Raw genomic sequence first — 6849 nt, forward strand, 5'->3', positions numbered from 1 at the left:
AAAAAAAAAAAAGGACCAGCAGCACAAAGGACTCTCCTTAGGTCAGTGGTCATGAATTTAAAGGGAGAGCCGGGTCAGCTTGTGTGTGTTTTCCTCAAAGGATGCTCAACTACCCCGGTGTAGGTTGGAACAGATGGAGAAGTGTATACAAAGAGTGGAGGTTTGGCCAGCTGAATTACAATAGAAGAGTGCTGCAAGGGAGCTGAATATGTATGAAAAGTAAAAATTATAATAGTGGACCATAGGTTTATGGCAGGATAAATAAGTGAGGACGTGGAAGGAGGTGGTCTTGGAACAGCAAAGAGATGGCAGCAGCAATGGATTACAGATCGCAGACATACAGAAGTACTGTTGAAGAGGGCTTTTACAGCCATTCCTCGGTATGCATGGGTGATTGATTCCAGGAACCCCGCCCCCTCCCAAATCCCCAGACGCTCAAGTCCCTTACATACATAAAATGGCATGGTATCTGAATATAACCTAGACACATTCACCTGTATACTTTAAATCATCTCTAGACTATGTATACCTAATAAAATGTAAATGCCACATATAGTTGTTATACTGTAGCTTTTTACTTTGTTGTTCTGTTTTTTCTTTTTAAATATTTTTGATACATGGCTGGTTGAATCCTCAGATGTGAAACCTGCTGATCTGGAGGGTCTCCTGTATTTTATGAAAGGAGTTGTTAACACAGGATATTGAAATCCAGTGGAATTACTGAAATTATGTCTATGAAATATCCTTAATAAAGCATGGGCAGTTCTGGTTAAAATGTTACCTATCTAAAAAACTAAAGAAAAATCTCACCTTGGGCAAAGTATGCATTCAAGATGAAGGAGACTGGAAGGCTAAACTGAAGTTGGGGAAGAACTGTATCACAGGAATTATAGCTGAAGGTTCCCAGACATAGAATCCTCAACTATTTTCAGCACTCCTGAAGAAAGAGTCAGCTTTGTGCAACCTGGCCAAATCAGAAGGCAAAAATGCCAGATCACAGATGAGCCACAATAAAACTATACCTTCCCCCACCCTCCCTCCCACCCCCAAATATTTTCTCCACTGAGCTGCATCCTGAAGTGGTAAAGGATACCACATTGAAGAGGATCTGGCAAAGTAAAAGAAGCCAACTAGGACTCTTCCTCCAAAATAAGCTTCTAGGTTCAAAGCAGTTTTGAGCCAAAGAAAAGTTCTGAAATGTAGAGTTTGAACACTACTATACTGTACCTTCTAATGACTAAAATAAGACTATTATTGACAAGTGACCAGAAGACTTTTTATTACCTAAAAGTGACTTAAAAAGCTATCTGATCATGCTAAGAGCTCATCTAGAAGCAGAAGAAGACTTAATCTACAGAGAGTGTTTTGGAGGCACAGTGAGTGTTGTTTTCTCCTTAAACCTTATCAAGTTCCACAGATACCCATAAACTCCCACTATACATAGGGTGTAAAATATACACAACGCTGAATGTAGTCAAAATCCATTTTTGCTTTACCAAGCAAAAAGTGAAAGTCGATTTTTTATTAAGTCAAATGAAACAAAAATAATTTGGGTTTTTTTTTTTTTTTTTTTTTTTTTTTGAGACAGTGTCTTGCTCTGTCGCCCAGGCTGGAGTCCAGGGGCACCATCTCAGCTCACTGCAACCTCTGCCTCCTGGGTTCAAGTGATTCTCCTGCCTCAGCTTCCCAAATAGCTGGGATTATAGGCGTGTATCACCACGCTAATTTTCGTATTTTTAGTAGAGACAAGGTTTCACAGGCCAGGCTGGTCTCGAACTCCTGACCTTAGGTGATCTGCCCACCTTGACCTTCCAAAGTGCTGGGATTACAGGCGTGAGCTACCATGCCCAGCCATTAATTTTATGTTTTAGTACAAGATATAAAAATTCAATCATGCAGATTTCATATAAAATCATAGCATGAGTTTCTAAGTGGGTAAGCAACAAAACAGATATATCAGGGCTCATCATTTAGTCACTTTCAAAGGTACCTAGATTTAATATGAACTTACCTAATACTTTCTAGGAAAAAGAGGGAGTATGTTTTACCACAGTAGTCCATTTGACTAAAATACATTTACAGGTACTTTACAATGTCAGGATAAAGACAACTTATTACCAAGTCTCTCTGGCATTTTAATTCAGGAACTCCCTTTGGAATGGGGGCCCAGAGCAGTCTCAGCTAAATCCTGCACTGTTCATTATTTGTTAGCATTATAGAAAGATTCAAGTACACTTAAGCTTTGAACTGAGGTAGCAGGATCCACAAAATTAATAATTAAAAAGCTAAATTCCAAGTTTTTCCAGGTAGTATGAAAATAATCAGAAAAAAATGCCCTCACCTAACTAGCAAGTAAGTATTAAGAATAAGCATATGGTTAAGTTCCTCTCTAGAAGGCACAGGGAAACTATAATGTTCCCCTCTGAGACAGACATTACTAACATTCAATATTCAATAAAAAGTGAAAACATTTCATTCAAGAAAACTGAATAAGAATGAGAATAAGAATGAGAATAAGAATATGGCAGATCAAAACCAATAAGCATTTTTTTTTTTTTTTTTTTGAGATGGAGTCTTACTCTTGCTGCCCAGGCTGCAGTGCACTGGTGCAATCTCAGCTTACTTTAACCTCCATCTCCCAGATTCAAGCGATTCTCCTACCTCAGCCTCTTGAGTGGCTGGGATTACAGGCTCCCACCACCACGACCGGCTAATTTTTGTACTTTTAGTAGAGACAGAGTTTTGCCATGTTGGCCAGGCAAGTCTCCAACTCCTGACCTCAGGTGATCCGCCCACCTGGGTCTCCCAAAGTGCTGGAATTACAGGCGTGAGCCACCGCGCCCAGCCACCAATATGCATTTTTAATTGTGAAAAAATCTTATAAAACCTTAATATATCTCAGACTCATCTTAAAGCAGGTGAGGAACCTAAATAAACTCTTTCATGATTTTAAAAAAAGACCACTGGGACTTAAAAACATAATAGCAGCCTATCCCAGAAAATAATGTGATAAATTAGTTGATTTAAATAAACATTTTTTTAATTAAAACGCTCACAATCTACAGGCAAATGAGCACAGCTGCAATATGCCATGTTAGTATCATTCTTAATCACTTTATTAATTACATCTGAGGAAAAAGAAATGCTTTCTAAATCATTCTAAACGCTCTTACAAAAAAAATGAACTACCCTCTCCCCAACAGACACACATACCCTGATGAAGAAAACACCAACATTTCAAATACTCCAGCAATTATAAAACAAGATAATCGTGAAATTTATTTAGTCTCAAAACACTTATGAACTACTCCAAGGAAGGAATAATACTTGGAAAACACTTACTAGTATTTTTAAGGTACAAAAAAAAAAACTCACTATGCGTTCCCATTTCTTGGAAAAATATATTTTAAGCTGTCGAAGCTGGTGATTGTCAAGAATTCTGATGATGAGCTTACAAAAAAAAAAAAAAAAAAAAAACAGCCAAACCCTTTTTACTTAACACATCACACCTTGCTTACATTGTTCTTTATCATCACTATTACTATTTACAATTAGGTTTCTCTTCAACACCAGACTGTCAGTGGTACACTGTCAACTAACTCTTCCTCCCAGAAATATACATTTAAAGAAAACTTAAATGTACATTTAAATATACATTTAAACAGAAAGTATCACAACTAAAATTTGAAGGATTATTTTCCTTATTATTCCTAGAAACAATATAAAAAGCTAATAACGCACTTTGGGAGGCCAAAGTAGGCAGATAACTTGAGACCAGGAGTTCGAGACCTATTTGGCCAGCATGGAGAAACCCCCTCTCTACTGAAAATACAAAAATTAGGGCGTAGTGGTGCATGTCTTTAATCCTAGCTACATGGGAGGCTGAGGCATGAGAATAGCTTGAGCCCCAACGGTGGAGGTTGCAGTTAGCTTAGATTTTGCCACTGCACTCCAGCCTGGGTGACAGAGCGGACATCATCTCAAAAAAAAAAAAAAAAAAAAAAAAAAGCTAATAGCCAGGAAGTCCAAAATCTGAAAGTTCTATCTGAATGTACACATTATCTTTAACAATGTATTAAGTATTATAAGCATTAACAAAGGGTCCACTTAAATTCCAAAGCTAAGTGTAAAAAAAAAAAATTAATAATCTACATTATTTCATAATGATCAAGACTGACTTTGGAGCACATTAGTCTGATTCCTGAAGTAAATAAAGTATTACTGCTTTTTAAACATACATAAATAGATTAAAATAGGCAATGCAACCTTATGTTCAGAATAAATGCAAAACTGCAAATCTCATCCTCTTTTTAGTCAGCAGTTTTATCAGTGTTGCAATACTCATGGATAAGTCCACATATGGAACCTCAAATTATTACTAATAGCCCTGCCCTTTTCAGCACTATCAAGTTTATACATTAATTTGTAAATGGTGAATACAAGGACAAAATAAAATTCCTGAAATGGAACTTTATTTTAAAACATTTCTTATAGAAAGGAATCCACTGTTTATCTTCAGAGATTTTTAAAAACAGAAAATGTTATTGCAAAGATTATTTACAGAAAATAGAATCAGAAGGACATTATCCGTCAATAAATACACTGTACCAAAGTCTAACAGGGGCAAGGGAGAGAATAAAAATGCTAGTTTATTAAATGTCTTCCTCCTTTCATTTTAAAAAGTAGACAGATTCTATTAAACTTACAATATAAAAGCTTAATCCAATAATCTTAGCTGTACAAAGTTACTTATTAACCTTTAAAGACAGTTATGAATTTACACTTCCTGCAGTTCACCTGCCATCTTTCCCAACTTAAATAGCCACTAGGGGTTTAAGACAGTTCTAACTTGCGGCATCAATAATAAGGAAAGAACTTTACATTCAAGTTTAAGAAAAGGATAACTGTGGATTTTGCTTGTGCCCAGAAACAGTATGCACCACAGGTCTCTGCACATAACAGGTGCTTAATGAGTATCTGTTGAGTAAATGGTGACATTTTATTGTATTAATGCAACATTAATTTTCCCCCTAAATTTAGAGTTCTCCCTCGCTAAAAAAGCAGCAAGACCATACCGCAATCCCTTCTCAAAAACATATTAACTTCTTTATTCATAATGAACAGAAAGCTGGGTGTCAAATAGAATCTCACTACCTCTTTATCTTCTCCATTATTTTTAAAGATTAAAAATAAGGCCTGTTTTTAAGAAACAAAATGTATACCAACTTCTCTCAAATCAAAAAAGAAAATCCACATTTGATACATATTTTCTATGTTCATAGTATTGAGAGTAAGAACCGACTGTTCATCAACAGTATGTTATGTAGGGTGAAAACCAAAAACAAACGTGCATCAAAAATATATGTTGTTTGCCGATATTCTTTCCTTTATCAGTCAAGAGGGTATATGTGCCTAAATTTTACTAGATGTGAGATAAGCTTTGTCCGATGCTTCAAGGTTCATTCATTCAACAAACACTTTACTGAGCACGTACTAGAAGCCAGACCCTTCAACAAACCATTTAAAATTTGTAAACTGCGTATCACCCCCCAAAATTCCCCTTAAAAAGCTCATCATTTAAAATAACTGCAAGCTAAAGAGGAATCCCCAATGTTGTCTCACACAGTGAAGTCAGCGGATCGGGGCTCTTTTTCAGCTGTTAATGCGGCATCAGGGAGCCGCTACCTACCACACCTGTGCCTAAAATCGCAAGTGAAGCAGCAAGCGCAGGGTAAAACAACCTGTAAGAGTAGCTCAGCTCCCGCGACTAGGTGGCCAAGGGGTTTCACGCCCAGGGCTCGGGGCGAACAGCCGCATGACCAGAGGGCGGAACGCGTCGGGCGCCTCAGCCGAGAGTCCGGGCTCGGGAGCCAGGTGTCCCCGATCCCTGAAACCCTCGCCTAGAGATCCCGGGCCCTCCCCGCCCGCCCCTCGCACCACCCTCCCGACTTCCAGACCTGAAAAGTTGGGGGGAGGGGGTCTGTCTTTTCATTTCACATCAGGCGGTCAGTTGGCTGCCTCAGCAGTCCGCCTGCGGTGAATTCTGAACTGAGTGTGTAACCATTCCTCAGAGGGAATGGAAGAAAAACCAAAGGCAGGGTCCTAGGGCATGAGGACCTCGCCCAGACCTGAAAATGGAGCCGCAGGCTCTGCCCACAGCCCGCAGCGCGCGGCTGGCAGGGCCGGGCCGCGCTCACCCCAGAGCCCTCAGGGACGAGGGTTCGGGGCTTCGGGACCCCGCCCAAGGGGCCGAGAGGGCGAGGCCTGAGGGCCGACGCGCGACTGGGGCTGGCACTGCACTCACCGTCGTCTTTGTCTCCGCCGCCCGCTCCGGCCGCAGCCCCTCTCAGCGCCGGCTCCGCGGTTCCTGCCGCCCCCACGCCTACAGCTGCGCTGCCCGACGCGCTCGCAGCTTCCTGGCTCCCCCTCCCCGCTCAGGCTCGCGCGCGGAGTGGGCGGAGCGAGAAGCGGCGCGCGCCCCCAAAGCGGCTGAAGGGGCGGGCGCCGTTGCGCAGCTGCAGCAGCCGCCGCGGTGGCCCCGCCCCCGGCCCCGGCCCCGCCCCAGCCGTACCTCCGGGATGGGCGGGTCGGCCAGCAGGCGATGGGACCCCCAGGTTTCGAGCCTCGCGGGTTAGGAATTTGAGGGCCGGGCTGAAGCACGCGCGGGAAAGGACGCTCGGAAAGATGGCGACCAAACCTGGGCGGGAGCGGGCGGGAGCGGGCGGGAGCCCCTTGCCACCCCGGCCCGGGCCGCGGACATCCGCGCGGAGGGGCGCTGTCTGAGCACATTGTGGGGCGGTGGTCGCGCCCAATCGAGGGTGGGTGGGTGCTAAGCGGTTGTGGGACGAG

General features: G+C 42.1%; 1 protein-coding gene across 5 annotated transcripts in view; it reads right to left on the reverse strand.

Moving 5' to 3' along the window:
* The window catches only part of CDC42SE2 (CDC42 small effector 2), a 93393-nt gene extending 86916 nt beyond the window's left edge, over positions 1–6477 (reverse strand). For 3 of the 5 annotated variants that reach the window (XM_037739937.1, XM_017532139.1, XM_017532138.1), the window contains exon 1: positions 6305–6477. The gene's annotated coding sequence lies outside the window, so the exon portion shown is untranslated. The remainder of the gene's footprint in view (positions 1–6304) is intronic. The other 2 variants (XM_017532142.2, XM_017532141.2) reach the window with 1 other exon arrangement.
* Between the last annotated feature and the right edge of the window lie 372 nt (positions 6478–6849).

Source organism: Cebus imitator, unplaced genomic scaffold (assembly GCF_001604975.1).
Source record: "Cebus imitator isolate Cc_AM_T3 unplaced genomic scaffold, Cebus_imitator-1.0 Scaffold76, whole genome shotgun sequence".
Lineage (NCBI taxonomy): Eukaryota > Metazoa > Chordata > Mammalia > Primates > Cebidae > Cebus > Cebus imitator.